The 17,124-nt window shown below is 41.9% G+C and overlaps 1 long non-coding RNA gene across 1 annotated transcript; it reads right to left on the bottom strand.

Annotated features, from left to right (window-relative positions):
* Positions 1 to 983: 983 nt before the first annotated feature.
* Positions 984 to 14,934, bottom strand: LOC137620354 (uncharacterized). The gene is made up of 3 exons (XR_011040053.1): positions 14,586 to 14,934; positions 3,520 to 3,642; positions 984 to 1,418 (listed from the first exon to the last, which is right to left on the bottom strand). It is a non-coding gene; the product is annotated as an uncharacterized lncRNA (long non-coding RNA).
* Between the last annotated feature and the right edge of the window lie 2,190 nt (positions 14,935 to 17,124).

Here is a 17,124-nt window from a genome sequence, read left to right as displayed (position 1 = left end):
CGGCTACGCCGAAAGTAATTACCCATATTAAATAGCGTGGTTTGTATTTCAGTTACGGAACAAATCCCTTTTTACTGCATAGTTAGCTAATTTAGGTATCTTTAACTGTGTGTGTATTGCTTTATCAAGCTAACAAGAAGAATCTCACGCAATTCCAAAATAGCTTTACCAGCAACATTCAACAACCAAAATAGCCGTCAAAATTAGACGGGGAAGCAAGGACAGTCTCTAACATATCCTGAGCTTCATTTTCCTTTTGAATTAAACGACAGAGGAAAGAAGCTGTCTCCTCCTTAAATAATAGTGAGGGTTGTTTTGTATGAATTATTGTTAATCTATTCCGTAGGTCAAAAGACTTTTAATTGTTTTTTATGCAGATGTTATCAAAATTAGACTTGAATTATATAATGCGAACAAATATATATTTGCTGCATATGTACTTATTACTTTTATCTACAGAGTTTTGACCATATTTTAAAATTGTACAAAACTATGTAATCTATAAAAATACCGCCATGGATAGTGAGCAATTCTGTGATTATAAGACAGTATATTGACACCGCTGACTAGTTAGCTTTAATTTAATAAAGAAATAACATTGCATTGTATAATAAATATCTAACAATCTTACTCTTAATGACTAGCATATTATCAATCTCTGAAGATTTCTTATGTACAACAAAGATAGTTTCATCTCTTTAGATCAACAGGTAACTGTTTATAAAAGTGACATATTGGCCTTGATATACGAAAAATAAATTAATATTTAGACTATTAATACATCATACAAACATATACCAAGGTACTTCCCCTAATTTTGGAGGGGTAGCCGACATCAACAAATGAAACAAAAACAAAAAGGGGCCCTCTACTCTCTACGTTCCTCCCAGCCTGACAAGGGACTCAACCGAGTTCGGCTGGTACTGCTAGGGTGCCACAGCCCACCTTCCCACATTATCCACCAGAGATGAAGCTTCATAATGCTGAATCCCCTACTGCTGCTACCTCCGCGGTCATCTAAGGCACCGGAGGAAGCAGCAGGGCCTACCGGAACTGCATCACAATCGCTCGCCATTCATTCCTATTTCTTGCACGCTCTCTTGCCTCTCTCACATCTATCCTCCTATCACCCAGAGCTTTCTTCACTCCATCCATCCACCCAAACCTTGGCCTTCCTCTTCTACTTCTCCCATCAACTCTCGCATTCATCACCTTTTTTAGCAGACAGCCATTTTCCATTCTCTCAACATGGCCAAACCACCTCAACACATTCATATCCACTCTAGCTGCTAGACTATTAATATACAATAGAATGTAAAATTCTGAAAATTTCAGTCATCATCACTTGACAGCTCTTCTTCGTTGATTTCCTCATAGTCTTCAATCTGCAATTTCTCTGTAGATTTGGTGTGGTCCCGCTGAAAACAAATTACAGCATGTTAAGAAAAAGCTCCAAAAGAAAAATGAGTATGAGTGAACATCTTAATAGAAAGTGGATGGTCAATTATATATCAAGTACTGTACTTTATTCTTAAAAAACACGACAACAGTGAGAAATATGTTTGTGAAAGAGGAAATAAATCCAGACAATACACCTAGCTAGTGATCTACGGACGGTGTACGGTATAGTAGGTCTTCAACTTACACACTTAATTGGTTTCAAGAAGCTGAATTGTTTGTTAAATCCAAACAATAAACCTATAGTCAACTTTTTTTTAGCGAGGCAGGTTTGTACTGACTCGCATCGGTCCTCTTTTAGCTCGGAATGATTGCCTGATGGCTGATTGGTTAGAATTATCTTGTCCAACCAATCAGCGATCAGGGAACTTTTCCGAGCTAAAAGGGCACCGGTGTGAGTTGGTGCTAATCTGCCTCGCTGAAAAAAATTGACTATAGCTAGTGATCTAAGGACCGGGTACAGTACAGAAGGTCTTAAACTTACAAACTTAATTGGTTTCAAGAAGCTGAATTGTCTGTAAGTCCAATTTTGTTAAATTTTGGCCTAGGGTAGACCTAACGTGAATTCAATGCCTATGATTTCTGGCTACAAAAGTCAACAAATAGTTGGGTTTCATATGAAATAGATATCAGGTTATTACAAATGTTGTTTTGCTTAACCCTTTTACCCCCAACGGATGTACCGGTACGTCCTTGCAAAAAACTGCTATTTACAGTTTTTTTTTGCATATTTTTGATAAATTTTTGAGAAACTTCAGGCATTTTCTAAGAGAATGAGACCAACCTGACCTCTCTATGACGAAAATTAAGGCTGTTAGAGCAATTTAAAAAAAAATATACTGCAAAATGTGCATGAAAAAAAAAATAGCCCCTGGGGGTTAAGGGTTGGAAAGTTCTAAATAGCCTGCGGGTAAAAGGGTTAATGTATTAAATAATATAATATTGTTTTATTACAATATTTCTTTATCTTATCTTTCTTATTTTTAGTTGGATTTGTTTGTATCACCGAATGTTTCTAAATTGAGGACTTTCTGTAGTTATTTTATCAGACGAATCAATCATCTAGCCCAATTGTCTTCACAGACATATCATATAAGTGTAAAGAGTAAAGGGACCGACCACATATACGTATGATCAGCGCCCAAGCTCACTATCCACCAAGCTAGGATCAGGAAGGGCCAGGCAATGACTGCTGATGACTCAGTCAGGTAGACCTATAGTCTCATCCAAACCCTCCATCCCTAGCTCACTAGCATGGTGAGGTTGCAGACACTACTAAAAACTATTGGGTTCAATAAATATATAAAATATCTAAAGATCAGTAACAACTTTAAAATAGATCAGTCATATACTTATGTCAACCTATTCAACAGAAAATAATTTACAAAAACTTTGAACTTCTGAAGTTTTACCGATTTAATGCCTCATTCCACAATCTGGTCATAGCTGGAATAAAACTTCTAGAATTCTATGAAGTATTCAATGCTAAACAAAGAGAAGGATAATTACTATCTACCAGTGGATCGTATGGGATATGTAAAGTTGCTCATAGCAATCCTACTCCTTCTGTCTTTAAGACTTCAAACTAGAGGGGCTGTCAGTAGAGTGGACACATCCGCCGCGACAACATATTTCTTGATTTTTTGCTTGACCGTGACCTTGACCTTCCAAAATTTAATCATTTCCAGCTTTTTACATAACAGTTAATCCCTGAAAGTTTCATTACTCTACGATTAAAATTGTGGCAAGGAAGCTGTTCACACACAAACAAACACAAACAGGGGATAAAACCTAACCTCCTTCCAACTTCGTTGGCGGAGGTAATTATTTGCTTGACCGTGACCTTGACCTTCCAAAATGTAATCATTTCCAGCTTTTTACATAACAGTTAATCCCTGACAGTTTCATTACTCTACGATTAAAATTGTGGCCAGGAAGCTGTTCACACACATACAAACACAAACAGGGGGTAAAACCTAACCTCCTTCCAACTTCGTTAGCGGAGGTGATTATTGTAAATTGGAAAATAACAAAATTCTCGGCATCAATACAAATTCTTACCTTTTTCCTGGTTTCTTTCTTCTCTCTTGAACTCTTAATTACTGGAGACAGCGACGACCCTTTCCCTACTCCCAAAACCTCGGCCCGACCGCTAGGATCCCCCTTCAAGGCATTGCGAAATTCCTGAAAAGATAGTTTTAAGTCCTCTAGATAAGCTATCTTTATTTCCCACAATTTCTTCAGTCCTCAACAATGTTCAGGACTTCTGTGAACCTTCTGCAATTACTGTACTTTGATTTGAGTTTGGAAATAAATAGTTAAAATGTAATACTGTACTGTAATAGTACTCTTAGCATACTGTATTTCATACAAGGTAAGTTTATGACTGTTATTAATCAAATTACTACAACATGACTACAACACATGTACTGTAATATGAAAGATCTACCTATGAAGGTTTTTTATTTTTCTGTTACTAATAATGTTTATATTTCAAAATCAATAAATTCTTTTGGTACTTTAAATAGCATTAAACACAAAATCAGCTAAAAAAACTAAAACTAAAAATAAAAATAGTGCACCAGTGAAAAAAGTAAGATTTAAAAAAATAGTAACATGCAACTACACACAAGAATTAGAAAAAAAAAAAAAAAATTCTTGTTTAACCAAGCATGAAAAATGTTAACTACGATAAAAATTAAAGGAATAACAAAAATAAACAGTACAGATCCTTGAATTGCAACTATCAATAATAAGGAATATAAGGAAGACGATTCAATGACTAAAAAAATACATACACTTTCAATTGGAGAACATTCAATCTGAATACCTCCCCTATTTAGTTTTTGTTATTCTCAAGGGGACAGTTCATATAACTTCAGGGAGAGTGGATGGATCTAATGCCAAATTATCAGTTTTCCACAAACACCTGTAACCATTATAAAGTGATTGTATGAAAATGTTATTTTTATTTATAAAATAAATTTTTGAATATACTTACCCGATAATCATGTAGCTGTCAACTCCGTTGCCCGACAGAATTCTATGGAGGGATACGCCAGCTATCACAATACTAGAAGGGGGTGTACTTACCAGCGCCACCTGTGGCCAGGTACTCAATCATTTGTTGTTGACACCTCCTCAATTATTCCTCGGTCCACTGGTTCTCTCTGGGGAGGAAAGGGAGGGTCGATTAAATCATGATTATCGGGTAAGTATATTCAAAAATTTATTTTATAAATAAAAATAAAATTTTTCAATATTAAACTTACCCGATAATCATGTAGCTGATTCACACCCAGGGAGGTGGGTGAAAACCAGTGTACATGATTAAAGGATAGCTAAGTATCCCAAATTTCATATAACAGTTATCTCAAATAACAATGAAATAATAAGTACCTGGTAAGGAAGTCGAATAGAACCGTTACTCTGCCTTTTATTTAAAGTTCGTCTTCCTTACTGAGCGCAGCGTTCCTCTTGGAGGCTGAATCAACCCAAAGGTGCCAAAGTACAAGGGGTTGCAACCCTACTAAAGGACCTCTACCAAACCTTTAACCCAGGCGCTTCTCAAGAATGAATAGACCACCCGCCAAATCCAAGGATGCGGAAGGCTTCTTAGCCTACCGTAACAACCATAAAAACAACAATAAAAGTATTCAAGAGAAAGGTTAAAAAGGTTATGGGATTATGGGAATGTAGTGGCTGAGCCCTCACCTACTACTGCACTCGCTGCTACGAATGGTCCCAGGGTGTAGCAGTTCTCGTAAAGAGACTGGACATCTTTCAGATAAAATGATGCAAACACTGACTTGCTCCTCCAAAAGGTTGCATCCATAATGCTCTGCAGAGAACGGTTTTTATTAAAGGCCAACGAAGTAGCTACAGCTCTTACTTCGTGGGTCCTTACCTTCAGCAATGCAAGGTCTTCCTCCTTTAAGTGAGAATGTGCTTCTCTGATCAGAAGCCTTATATAGTACGAAAGCCCATTCTTGGACATGGGTCTCGAGGGTTTCTTGATGGCACACCATAAGGCTTCTGAGTGTCCTCGAATAGGTTTAGACCTCTTCAGATAATATTTGAGCGCTCTGACAGGGCAAAGAACTCTCTCTAGTTCGTTACCTACCATGTTGGAGAGGCTAGGTATTTCGAACGATCTAGGCCAAGGACGTGAAGGAAGCTCGTTCTTTGCTAGGAATCCAAGCTGAAAAGAACATGTAGCTGATTCGGTTGTGAAACCAATGTTCTTGCTGAAGGCATGAACCTCACTGACTCTCTTAGCTGTTGCAAGGCAAACGAGAAAAGCAGTCTTGAGGGTAAGATCCTTGAAGGAAGCTGACTGGAGAGGTTCGAACCTAGATGTCATAAGGAACCTTAAGACTACGTCCAGATTCCAGCCTGGAGTGGAAAGACGACGTTCTTTAGACGTCTCAAAAGACTTGAGAATGTCTTGAAGGTCCTTGTTGGAAGACAGGTCCAAACCCCTGTGGCGGAGGACTGAGGCCAACATGCTCCTATACCCTTTAATCGTAGATGTTGAAAGGGATCTCTCATTCCTAAGATGAAGAAGGAAGTCAGCTATTTGGATCACAGAGGTATTGGTAGAGGATATTGAATTGGCTCTACACCAGCTTCGGAAGACCTCCCACTTAGACTGGTAGACTCTACGAGTGGAAATTCTTCTAGCTCTGGCAATCGCACTGGCTGCCTCCTTCGAAAAGCCTCTAGCTCTAGCGAATCTTTCGACAGTCTGAAGGCAGTCAGTCGAAGAGCGTGGAGGTTTGGGTGCAACCTGTCTACGTGTGGTTGACGTAGAAGGTCCACTCTTAGAGGTAGAGTCCTGGGGAAGTCGACTAGCCATTGACGTACCTCTGTGTACCATTCTCTTGCAGGCCAAAGGGGAGCAACCAGCGTCAGCCGTGTCCCTTCGTGCGAGACGAATTTCTGCAGAACTTTGTTTATAATCTTGAACGGAGGGAATGCGTACAGGTCGAGATGGGACCAGTTCAGAAGAAAAGCATCTACATGAACCGCTGCAGGGTCTGGAACAGGGGAACAATAAAGCGGAAGTCTCTTGGTGATGGAGGTGGCAAACAGGTCTATGGTAGGTTGACCCCACAACGTCCAAAGTCTGTTGCACACACTCTTGTGGAGGGTCCATTCCGTGGGAATGACCTGATTCCTTCTGCTGAGGCGATCCACTGAAACATTCATATCGCCCTGGATGAACCTCGTGACCAGTGTGAGGTTTAGACCTCTTGACCAAATGAGGAGGTCCCTTGCGATCTCGTAAAGGCTCCTCGAATGGGTCCCTCCTTGCTTGGAGATGTAAGCCAAGGCTGTGGTGTTGTCTGAATTCACCTCCACCACTTTGCCTAGCAGGAGGGACTTGAAGTTCAACAGGGCAAGATGGACTGCTAACAGTTCCTTGCAGTTGATGTGGAGTAATCCTTGTTCCTTGTTCCATACTCCTGAGCATTCCCGTCCGTCCAAGGTCGCACCCCAGCCCGAGTCCGATGCATCCGAGAAGAGATGAAGATGGGGGGTCTGGATGGCCAAAGATAGACCCTCCTTGAGAAGAAGATTGTGCTTCCACCACCGGAGAGTGGTCTTCATCTCTTGGTTGATAGGGATAGAGACTGCTTCTAGAGTCGAGCCCTTGTCCCAATGAGCTGCAAGATGGAATTGAAGAGGGCGGAGGTGGAGTCTCCCTAGCTCGACAAACAGGGCCAGAGATGAGAGGGTCCCTGTGAGACTCATCCACTGTCTCACTGAGCAATTGCTCCTCTTCAGCATGCTCATGATGCACTGTAGGGCTTGGTTTATCCTGGGGGCCGATGGAAAAGCCCGAAAATCCCGACTCTGAATCTCCATTCCCAGGTACACAATGGATTGGGAGGGAATGAGTTGAGATTTCTCTATATTGACTAATAGACCTAGGTCTCTGATTAGATCTAAAGTCCAAGAGAGGTTCTCCAGACAACGACGACTCGTGGAGGCTCTCAACAGCCAGTCGTCTAGGTAGAGGGAGGCTCTGATGTTCGATAAGTGCAGGAATTTCGCTACATTCCTCATCAGATGAGTAAAGACCATAGGAGCTGTGCTTAGGCCAAAACACAGGGCTTGGAACTGATAGACAACCTTTCCGAAAACGAATCTCAGGAAAGGTTGGGAGTCTGGATGAATGGGAACGTGAAAGTATGCATCTTTCAAGTCCAACGAGACCATCCAGTCCTCCTGTCTGACCGCTGCTAAGACCGACTTGGTCGTCTCCATTGTGAACGTCTGCTTGGTGACATACTCGTTGAGAGAGCTGACGTCCAGTACCGGTCTCCAACCTCCTGTCTTTTTGGCCACAAGAAAGAGACGGTTGTAGAAGCCCGGGGATTGATGGTCCCGGACTATAACCACTGCCTTCTTCTGCACAAGTAGCGACACCTCCTGTTGCAATGCTAGCCTCTTGTCCTCTTCTTTGTAGTTGGGAGAGAGGTTGATGGGCGATGTGGTCAGAGGCGGTTTGAGGCAGAATGGAATCCTGTAACCGTACCTCAGCCAACTGACAGACTGTGCGTCTGCACCTCTCTTCTCCCAGGCTTGCCAGAAGATCTTGAGCCTGGCTCCTACTGTTGTCTGGAGAATCTGAGAGTCAGTGCTTTCCCTTAGATGTCCTGGGTCCTTTCTTAGACTTGCCCCTGTGAGAGTCTGGACGGGAGCTTCCTCGGCTGGGGGCTCTACCACGAAAGGGCGGTATGAACCTAGTGGCCGGGGTATCAGCCACTGGAGAGCGATAAGTCTTGGGGACAGAGGTGGTAACCTTAGACTTACGAGCCGATGAGGCTACAAGATCGTGCGTGTCCTTCTGTATCAGGGCAGCCGACAAGTCCTTAACTAGCTCCTCGGGAAAGAGGAACTTTGAGAGTGGAGCAAAAAGGAGCTGTGACCGCTGGCACGGTGTAATGCTGGCTGAGAGGAAGGAACACAGTTGTTCCCTTTTCTTCAACACCCCTGATACAAATAACGACGCTAGCTCACCCGATCCATCCCTGATAGCCTTATCCATGCAGGACATAATTAACATGGCAGAGTCTTTGTCCGCAGGAGATGTTTTCTTGCTGAGGGCTCCCAGGCACCAGTCGAGAAAGTTGAACATTTCGAAAGCTCTGAACAACCCTTTCAGAAGATGATCCAGGTCTGAGAAGGTCCAACAAACCTTCGAGCGTCTCATCGCAGTCCTCCTAGGCGAGTCCACCAGACTTGAGAAGTCAGCCTGGGCAGAGGCAGGAACTCCCAAGCCTGGTGCTTCCCCTGTGGCATACCAAACGCAACCTTTCGATGCGAGCTTCGTTGGAGGGAACATGAAGGAAGTCTTGCCCAGGTGTTGTTTAGACTGAAGCCACTTCCCTAAGGTCCTTAAGGCCCTCTTGGAGGATCTAGCTAGGACAAGCTTAGTATAGCTCGACTTAGCTTGTTGCACGCCTAGCGAAAACTCAGATGGAGGAGAGCGGGGAACAGCAGAGACGAAGTGGTCAGGGTAAAGCTCCCTGAGTAGAGCCAAGACCTTTCTAAAATCAACAGACAATGGAGAAAGCTTAGACTCCTCCACGTCTGATGAGGGATCAAGATGTGCCTCCTCATCATCCGACACTTCATCAGCAGAAGGTAGCGAAGCAAAAGGACCAGAATGCTGAACCGCAGAGTCAGAACGGGTAGGAACAACAACAGAGGTTTCCTCAACTTGAGGGAAAACCTGAGGTTCAGACTGCATAGGCTGAACAACAGTCGGAGCAGAAGGCAGGTGCAAGGGTGAAGGGGGTTGACTCCTAGCAAGAGTTGCACCCAAGGATTGCACCAGCTGAGCGGAGGACGGAGGCGGAGTAGTCCGTTCCTGTTCCTGAGAGATGAGTGGAGCATGAGAAGGTTGAGGCTGCTCAGAACAAGGTAAAGTTCTAGCAAGCTGAGGCTCCTGAGGCGCAAGTGCATGGTGTAGATGAGCTTGCCTAGATGAGGGTTGAACTCGGTGCAGCGCTGGTTGAGCAGACAGACTCACGGAGGGGAGAGGTTGTTGTACCCCAACCGAGAGTTGCACCACTGGTGGAGCAGCAAGGGGAGGAGGAGGAAGAGTGTAACTCTCCTGATCCCAAAGCAAGGGTTGCCTTAAAGAAGGCTGAGGCTGAACAACACTGTGAACAGCAAACTCCGAAAGTGGTTCAACATCGTACGCCTGGCAGATGGTGCTGCGACCAGGCGGAGCAGGTGCAGGCTGGGCGAGCACAGGCGGAGCAGGTGCAGGCTGGGCGAGCACAGGTGCAGCGAGAACAGTTGGAGGGAGTGCAGGAGGTGCAACACTCTCAGCCCGACACTCACGCATCAAGTCCGAAAGCTGAACTTGCATGGACTGAAGCAGGGTCCACTTGGGGTCGGCAGAAACGATAACAGACTGAGGTAAAGTCACAGTCGGGGTCTGTATAGGCAGAACCTTACTCCTCTTGGGCGGAGTACAGTCGACCGATGACAGAGGCGAGTCGGAGCTGAGCCAATGACTGCAACCTGGCTGAGCACTCGCTGACTGAACTCTACGTTTAAGCGGTCTCGAGACCTGAGACCAACGTTTCTTCCCTGCATGAAGATCAGCGGACGAGAAGACGGGCTCAATCGTCTGCAGGTGGGAGTGACGGTCTAAGGAAGACACGCCCGCAACCACCGAGGATAATTCTGTGCGCCTAACAAGGCCTGTCGAACCCTTAAGCCCTTCGACATTGCTTCTCCCCTGGGCATGGGAGCTTGCAAGAGGTCCCGGACTGGGAGGACGACTGGCTCGCACAGAAAAATCCTCACGCACCACACTGGCACCACTAGCACTTGGCACTGCACAGACACTAGCACTCGTCACAGCACTGGCACTATTTCCACCCACTGCACTCTTGACCTTCAGTTCTTTAACCTCGGCCATCAGAGACTTATGGTCACTTACCACTGATTCTACTTTATCTCCTAAAGCCTGAATAGCACGCAAAACAGTTGACATATCAGGCGGAGGGCACACAGTAGGTTCGGGGGTAGCCACTACAGGGGTAGGAAAAGGTAGGGGATCATGAGGTGAGGAAAACATAGAAGAGTGAGAAGAACTTCTCCTAGCTCTAGTTCTCTCTAACTTGGATGAATATTTTAAAAGACGTACAAAATCCAATTCCGAAAGTCCGGCGCACTCCTCACACCGATTTTCTAATAGACAGGGCCTGTCCCTACAGTCAGAACAAGCGGTGTGAGGATCTACCGAGACCTTCGGAATACGCCTATTGCAAGACCTACATCGTCTATGGGAGGGAGCTTGCGAAACGTCAGACATCTTGTTTCAAAGAGTAAGTCAAAGGGTGATCCAAAAACAAGCAAAAATTCATTAACCGTTAATCAAAGTTTATATAAAAGCTAACTAGCTAATATAAAAAGGATTCCAGTATGCGACAGCCGTTAATCTAAGAGAATACTTCACCAAATATCCATGAATAAACTCGAAGACCATGAGCGTATCCCAGAACGTCTAGCCGGAAGCACGACAGAGGAATAATTGAGGAGGTGTCAACAACAAATGATTGAGTACCTGGCCACAGGTGGCGCTGGTAAGTACACCCCCTTCTAGTATTGTGATAGCTGGCGTATCCCTCCATAGAATTCTGTCGGGCAACGGAGTTGACAGCTACATGATTATCGGGTAAGTTTAATATTGAAAAATGTAAACAACTGCCAAATACTGTATGTACTTGATTACAAAAGAAAAATATACTTGTGAAGAACTTTAAGTCGGTTAATAACAACCTGTGAGTGAAAATACCTCAAGCAGAGATTATAGAATAAGTTTTTCTTCAGCTTATTCCCAGAGAATGGAAAATGGCTGTTGGCTAAAGAAGGTGATGAATGCAAGAGTTGATGGGAGAAGTACAAGAGGAAGGCCAAGGTTTGGGTGGATGGATGGAGTGAAGAAAGCTCTGGGTGATAGGAGGATAGATGTGAGCGAGGCAAGAGAGCGTGCTAGAAATAGGAATGAATGGCGAGCGATTGTGACGCAGTTCCGGTAGGCCCTGCTGCTTCATCTGGTGCCTTGGATGACCACGGAGGTAGCAGCTGAACTTGGTTGAGTCCCTTGTCCGGCTGGGAGGAACATAGAGAGGAGACGTCCCCTTTTTTGTTTCATTGTTTGATGTCGGCTACCCCCCAAAATTGGGGGAAGTGCCTTGGTATATGTATGTATGTATTCCCATTTCTATATGTGGTCGCCAGTTCGAATGAGCCTTTTCCATATATTTCTGTCTTGCGCCTCTGCTTCATCAATTCCTTTCTCCCCTAAGTCCTCCCGTACACAGTCCCTCCATCTCCTTTTTGGTCTCACCCTTCTTTTTCTACCTTGAACTTCAACTTCCATAGTATGCCTCCCCACATAGATTAACTAATACTGGTAAATCCCTATGACTTAAGGAACTGGTATCTAAGTAGGTGGTGAAATTAGAGTGGAAACATGAATACCTATCTATCTGGTAGCGAAAGGCACTAAGTGATGATCTTTATCGGTAATAGTACATGTACGAGACGGAAAAGATAAAGTTGAGACTTCTACCAGGCAAGGAATAAGTAGCATACTGCTCCTCTAATAATTCATAATGTTTTTATGTTGACCAGGCTGACATGAGTCTTTTTATAGTTTATATATGACATATCTGTTTTTGACGTTGTTAATAGTTTATATAGGACATATCTGTTTTGACGTTGTTACTGTTTTCAGAATGATTTATTGTTAATTTATTCTCATTTCCTTTCCTCACTAGGCTATTTTTCCCTGTTGGAGCCCTCGGGCTTATAGCATCTTGGTTTTCCAACTAGGGTTGTAGCTTGGCTAGTAATAATAATATAACTAAAATCTATGGAAGTCTTATCTTCAGTTTAGGATCTTGATGCTCATCATCACAAAAATGCCAATAATACAGAAGGATAGCATGCCCCTTTGTCATGATTTTACTGACCTCTTTCTCAAAGGACTAATTATGCACCTACACTCATTGCTTTCTATATAAATCAATTACTTTTACATACTCTATCCGTGCATTTGCGTGAATCCTAGGATCCTTTTAATGGAAAAAAAAAAAGAAGGAAAACTGCTCTCCCTAGTAGATGGTGCTGGTGTATCTGGTTCCACATAGCAAACTGAAATACATACATACATATACCAAGGCACTTCCCCCAATTTTGGGGGGTAGCCGACATCAACAAATGAAACAAAACAAAAAGGGGACCTCTATTCTCTACGTTCCTCCCAGCCTGACAAGGGACTCAACCGAGTTCAGCTGGTACTGCTAGGGTGCCACAGCCCACCCTACCCCGTTATCCACCACAGATGAAGCTTAATAATGCTGAATCCCCTACTGCTGCTACCTCCGCGGTCATCTAAGGCACCGGAGGAAGCAGTAGTGCCTACTGGAACTGCGTCACAATCGTTCGCCATTCATTCCTATTTCTAGCAGGCTATCTTGCCTCTCTCACATCTATCCTCCTATCACCCAGAGCTTCCTTCACTCCATCCATCCACCCAAACCTTGGCCTTCCTCTTGTACTTCTCCCATCAACTCTTGCATTCATCACCTTCTTTAGCAGACAGCCATTTTCCATTCTCTCAAACTGAAATGGGGAACAATTACTCACAGACCTCTCACAACTCTCTCATTAATTATTAGTGAATTATAATCTCCCCAGTTTTTTTCAAAATTAGGATAACCAATGGTGTTTTTTTTTATTAAAGAAAGTGCAGCATCCTTTCAATCAATTTAACTTTCTGTTTAAAGATATTCACTGCCAATTAGACAGCAGTAGAATGTTTTCGTAAGTTTTCCTTCTTTATTTTCTTTTCTTCGGTATTGGTCCACATTTCTTGCTAGCCAAATTTTTTATATATTTTTCTCATTAAGAAACTTCATTTGTTTGTTTGTTGGTCTTTTAGTTACGTCATAATAATGATTTTCCTTTCCTGTTATGTAAAACAATGCGATTGCAGTCATAAAATAGTTTTTTTTTTATTTTCGAAATTATTTTGTGTATTAAGTGGGAGGTTGGGCTGTGGCACCCTAGCAGTACCAGCTGAACTCGGTTGAGTCCCTGGTTAGGCTGAAGGAACGTAGAGAGTAGAGGTCCCCTTTTTGTTTTGTTTCTTTGTTGATGTCGGCTACCCCCCAAAATTGGGGGAAGTGCCTTTGGTATATGTATGTGTATGTATTAAGTGGACCTGTAAAATGGCAGTCTGGATACCATGGTATCTGATTGCATATTAAAAAGCACAGAAAAGACTATGCATCAATCACACTATGAATAAGTTCTACACTAACAAAAACAAATAGGAGAAAACAATGAACAGTTTTAAAACGGCAAAAATAAGTGATTGCAGCAAATGAGAAATGAAGCCTGATTAGGAAAAAGACGGAATATTGCCTTGGAAGCGTAAATCATCAGTGAGCAGTTACAGAAGGTCCTCAATTTATAAACACTGAGAGATATAAACACAAATTGAACTGAAAATAACAAAGATAATAAAAAATTGTAATAAAACAATATTTCTGGGTCGACCTGTGGCGGCCGGTGAAAATTCCTTCTTATATACCTTTTCTGATAAAACCTTCCAATTATACCAGAGAAAGATAAAAGCATGGAATGCTGAGGTTACAACCCTCGCGCGAGCACCTTTTGGGTGTCGTGTATAAAGCAAAGGCGCGTGAAATCCACAAATTGTAATAAAACAATATTATATAATTTAATACGTAAAGCAAACTGACATTTGTAATAACCTGATATCTATTTCATATGAAACCCAACTATTTGTTGACTTTCGCAGCTGGAAATCATACGAATGGGATTCAAGCTTAGGCCTAACCTTGGGCCAAATTTAATAAAATTAGACTTGCAAACAGTTCGGTGGAACCAATTAAGTTTTCAAGTTGAAGACCTTCTGTATTTGTATAAAAATGAGGGTGCAGAAACCACAAATTCATGGTGATGGTAGATACTAATAGAAAAATATCTTTTTTTGCACACAACAAATTACTGCAATAAAATAAAAAAAAATTTTGTACAGAGTTAAGGCCACTGTGTATTACCGCATCAAAGACATCTCTCGCGTTGCGGAACGCCTGCGTAGAAAAATTCAATATTAATTGGATTAAGATTGCAGTACTGTACCATAATTAAGCTAAAGAGGTGACAGAGGATATATGAATTTCTTAACCCTTTTACCCCCAAAAGGACATACTGGTACGTTTCACAAAACTCATCCCTTTACCCCCATGGACGTACCGGTACGTCCTTGCAAAAAAATGCTATAAAAATTTTTTTTGCATATTTTTAATAATTTTTTGAGGAACTTCAGGCATTTTCCAAGAGAATGAGACCAACCTGACCTCTCTATGACAAAAATTAAGGCTGTTAGAGCAATCTAAAAAATATATACTGCAAAATGTGTTGGGGAAAAAATAACCCCTTGGGGGTTCAGGGTTGGAAATTTCCAAAGAGCCTGGGGGTAAAAGGGTTAAGCTAAAGAGGTGACAGAAGATATATGAATTTCTTAACCCTTTTACCCCCCCCCCCCAGGCTATTTGGAACTTTCCAACCCTTAAAACCCCCAGGGGTTATTTTTTTTCAAGCACATTTTGCAGTATATTTTTTTTAAATTGCTCTAACAGCCTTAATTTTCATCAGAGAGAGATCAGGTTGGTCTCATTCTCTTGGAAAATGCCTGAAGTTTCTCAAAAAATTATCAAAAATATGCAAAAAAAAATTTAAATAGCAATTTTTTGCAAGGACGTACTGGTATGTCCATGGGGGTAAAGGGATGAGTTTTGTGAAACGTACCAGTACGTCCTTTGGGGGTAAAAGGGTTAAATTCTAATTGATCTAATCTTAAATTTACTGACAATAAATCATAATTCTAAATTCACATCAAGTGAAAAATTAAGATACATTATTTTATAACAAAATACATATTAGGATGAGTAAAATTTTTTAATTTTTTCATCAACCCTCCATGAAATGCATTGGAAAAGCTGATGCTTTTAAAATAAGAAGATGAAACATTTCGGGCAAAGCTTTCAAACTTTTTTCTAAGAAATATCTATATGCTTCGCCCGACTGAAACTTCATTTACTGCAATAGTTCTATTCTTAAAACATACCAAAGATAGGACTAAAATCTCAAAACTACTTCAAGCCTCTCACTGCGTCCACTTTTAATAGAAACCTGATTTCTTTCGCCCAAAACTTTCAATTACTATAACATTCTAAATGGCTTAAAACGAACAAGTATGAACCGAGTATGTGTGAGGCATTAGGTTTAGAAGATAAGCAATTGGTGTTAGTAGAGTATGGAAGGAAAAAGAAGTCTGAGAATTTTACTGGGGATAAAAGGCGGGAAAATTTTGTAGTTGTAGGCGGGGAATCAGAATAAGCAGGACAAGGGTGTAAATGTACAGGTGAGTATGGAAGATAAATGTATTAATACAGATGAAACTTGGATGAGTATGAATGATACTTATAGTGTGTGTGGTTTTTCGTTAGATGAGGCAAGAGAACGTATGACGGACACGAGAATGAAAGATAGGAGAATGATAAGCAGTATGAATGATTCTTTTATTAAAGTAGAAAATGGTTTAGATGTAATGGATGAATTGTTGACAGAAATTAGTGGGATTTTCGGGCCAGATGAAACTGAGGTAGATGAAATAGTGAATGATATCTTAGACGAGCAGAGCATAGACGGGAATAGTAATAGTACGTTGAATGAAAACGACATGGAAGAAGTGAATGAGAGAGTGCAGGTATATGAAGGCCCAGTTACCCGAAGCCGAGGCCCTGTTCCTGATTGCGACTGGGTAATGAGAAAATAGGTAAGTGTTGTGTGAGGATTTGGCAAAGTAAGGGGGGAGGAATGTGGAGGATTAATTTTATTTTAATTTATTTTTGTTTGCCAAATCGAGAGAGAGAGAGAGAGAGAGAGAGAGAGAGAGAGAGAGAGAGAGAGAGAGAGAGAGAGAGAGAGAGAGAGAGAGAGAGAGAGTGTGTTTATTTAAGTTTTGTCAGAGAGAGAGAGAGAGAGAGAGAGAGAGAGAGTGTTTACAGTATTGGCTTTAGTTTTGTCACAGAGAGAGAGAGAGAGAGAGAGAGAGAGAGAGAGAGAGAGAGAGAGAGAGAGAGTTGTTTTAGTATTGTTAAATAGAGACATTTTATTTGCTTTAGCTTTGTCATTAGAGAGAGAGAGAGAGAGAGTGTGTGTGTGTGTGTGTGTGAGCGAGTGTTTATTTACTTAAGTTTGTCAAACCGCAAGAAAGAAAGAGAGTGTTTATTTGCTTTAGTTTCGTCAGAGAGAGAGAGAGAGAATTTCATTTGCTTCGTTTTGTTAGATCGCGCGTGCGCAAGAGAGTATGTGTGTATGTGCGTTTGTGTGTGCGTGTTTTGTGTGTCCGCGGTGCGCGCTGAGAAAACGGGTAATTAGCGAATGATTGTTTGAAGTTGGAAAGATTGTTGGTATAATTGAGGTTGTTTGTTTACCTTTTTAGCTAGGATAGGGTGGTGATGAATGTCTTGGGCGAAAGCATTGGATATCGAACGATAGTAGGAGTCGGCTGTGTATTTTTTTTTTGCTCTT

This window comes from Palaemon carinicauda, chromosome 26 (assembly GCF_036898095.1).
Source record: "Palaemon carinicauda isolate YSFRI2023 chromosome 26, ASM3689809v2, whole genome shotgun sequence".
Taxonomy (NCBI): domain Eukaryota; kingdom Metazoa; phylum Arthropoda; class Malacostraca; order Decapoda; family Palaemonidae; genus Palaemon; species Palaemon carinicauda.
Note: the sequence above shows the minus strand (reverse complement) of the source record. Positions and strands in the feature narration are given on the sequence as shown.